The 2,852-nt window shown below is 36.4% G+C and overlaps 1 pseudogene; it reads right to left on the reverse strand.

Annotated features, from left to right (window-relative positions):
* Nucleotides 1–418: 418 nt before the first annotated feature.
* Nucleotides 419–987, reverse strand: LOC102003953 (annotated as a pseudogene).
* Between the last annotated feature and the right edge of the window lie 1,865 nt (nt 988–2,852).

A 2,852-nucleotide genomic window follows, 5' to 3' on the forward strand; every position in this document is an offset into this window, starting at 1 on the left:
CTTGTCTTCTCTTTTCTTCTTTGGTGTTTCATTTCATTGATTTTCTGTTGTTCATGAAATGTCTAAAGAACAAATGACTCATTGTGGAGATATTTTTGTCCTGCTCTTTGAGTAGCGTTTAATTTCATCATTGATTCCTTTCCATTCTTTGTCTTTTAAAATTTTTTAACTGATCTTTTCCTCTCACAGGTCCCTTTAATGTGAAAACACTATGAAGGTAGAGATTTCTTTATCCTCTTGCTAAGATAACTGTTGCTAATAATTTGTGTGATATTTCCACATTTTCTTTCCACTGTTAAATATGCGAATATATGTGCATACAACATATCATGTGTCTGTCTATGCACATTTATTTTTCTAACTTATTTATTTATTTATTGTCAGATCATCTCTTTATTGAAATATTTTCTTATGTTTCTTAGTTATCTGGGTACTCCACAGCACCAATGTTGATGTCATCTATGTTGTCATGAGTATGCCGGCTGTCCATAGTGCAAACCACAGACTGGACTGTCCCCGGATTTCTTTAATGGTTCCAGAAAGTTCTCTGGCTAAAGACAGTGACACTCTGTCAGGCAATGTTGACAATCTCATCAAAAGTGATATTCCCGCTGTGTTTGATGTTTTTCTGCTTCTTTCTGTCTCTTAGCAGCTCCTTGAGGACTTTGGTGATCAGGGCAGAGGCAGAAGGCACCATGTCAGTCCGGGCCTGTCCCTTCTGAATGGGCAGTTTCAGTGTAATCCTCAGATCTTTCCACTCACTAGTTTCCTTGGCGATGTCACCACCCACGTTTTTTGGAGACAGACCCAAGGGGCCAAACTTGGGGGCCAACGCAGACATGGTACTGGCTTCGTCACTGGCATACCTCAGGTACACCACTTGATCTCCTTGGGGTCAAACTTGGGTGGCATGGTGGAGGCGGCTGGTGTCAGGTGAACTACGATTCCAGGGGACAGAAGAAAGTTGCACCTTAGCCTTCTCTTAGCCGAAAGCTGAAAGCTCTATTTTTTTTAACAATAAGATCCTACTCCAGATGTTCCTTTTAAATTTTGTCTTTAAAATTTACTGTTAGAAAATTTTTAATCTATAATAAATCCTTTGTAAATTACTAATTTACTTAAATTATTGGCTTAATGGCCTGTTTTATAGATATGTTATAATTTATCATTTATGTCACTTTTCACGACATTTGGGTAATGGTAACTTAAAAACTGCTGTAAACAATGCTCCAGCACACACCAGTGTGTACAGATACTGTGTATATTTTATTATTACATGTTTGTGGTACACGACTACATTTATTGTGGGGAGTTTGTACATGGGCATAACACGTCGTAATTCTTTTTTTATACCTGCTCCCTTCTCATTTCTCCCTGGTCCCTCCAACTCTTGATCCCCTCTCCACTTGAACATTCTGTATCTGCCAAATTCATTATTTTGAAGGAGTTCCTAGGGCAGAGGATATATGCAGTTAATTACTGAGGTATGTTGAGTTACTTTCCAGAAAATTTGTAACTAACTGTTCATATGTGTATCAACATTGCATGTGAGTGCCTCCTTCCCTGTCCACTAGCCAGTGCTACAGGTTACAAAATCTTGTTAGTATTAGAGATTAAATATGAAATTTCAAAGCTAGCTTCATTTGCATTTCTTGAGCTATAAGTTATAATAAGTAACTTTTTAAAGGTTTACTGGCATTTTCTCTTTCACAATTAGATTCATCATATCCTTTGCCTGTGTCTCTACTAAGCTGCGTAGCATTTGCACAGAAATCTGTAGTTATTCTTTTATATAACTTTTTTGTTCTATATGTTGCACATATGTCTCCCAATGTCTGTGTGCTTTTGGACTTTATGAAACATCTTAACTTTATTTTGCTTGCAATCCTATGACATCATAGACATTGTTCCCTGCAGAATGAAATACTATGAACTAATCACATATTATCTCTTTCCCAGTTTTGTTATTTTGTTGACTTTCCCTTTTAAATATTTAATTCTATTTTCTAATCTTTAGTCTCTTGCAAACCAGGTCATCTACAGTGCTGCCTTTATTCCTATCACCTCCCCTAAGTAGCCTTATCCTCTTGTGTTCCTACATGGATTGATTTTCCTCAATCTGCTGCACCACTATTGATGTTCTTCCATTTATTATCTTTTGCTTCGATTTCATTATTCTTGATCCTACTGTTTTTGATGCTGTTTAGTTCATGCATCATCCTGCTGGATGATATTCTCAGTCAACTTCTGAAGAAAGATATGTGAAATGTACAAGTTAGGTGCCCTTGTATTATTGAAAAGGAAAAAGTTTTGCCTATATACTGAATTTATAAATTAAACCAGCTAGCAATTTTTAGGTTGAAGATGATTTTTCTCTCCAAAAGTTTAATACAAGTATAATACCTGTTTTATTTCTAGGTGATTTGTGTTTTCTTCCTACTTTATGTCTTACAAATGACCAGTGCATATTCTTTTTCTTAAATTTCCCAGAAGGAATAGAGATTTAAATGAAATTTATGTGCCATTCACTAAATTATTTTCAATTTTAAGACATTTTCTCTGCCAGATTAATTAATCCACCATCCTCAATCTATTTCCTGAAAAGTTTCAGGACATAGTGAAAATGTAGACACATTTTCCTCCAGAGTGCAACCCACAGGGCCTGTAGTCCTAATGTCAATGGAATCCTTGGTTCCAACTGAAACCTTCTAGGCCTGGCCATTACTGTCTGTATTTCTATCAGCATTCTGGTCTTCTGAGCTCTAAACAATCACTCATCAGGCATGCAAAGCTTTTTCAGTATGTATCTCCAAAGAGTCCTGGCAACAGTTCACTCTTGGTACCAATTTTCT

This window comes from Chinchilla lanigera, unplaced genomic scaffold, assembly GCF_000276665.1.
Source record: "Chinchilla lanigera isolate Chin_1 unplaced genomic scaffold, ChiLan1.0 scaffold00062, whole genome shotgun sequence".
Taxonomy (NCBI): domain Eukaryota; kingdom Metazoa; phylum Chordata; class Mammalia; order Rodentia; family Chinchillidae; genus Chinchilla; species Chinchilla lanigera.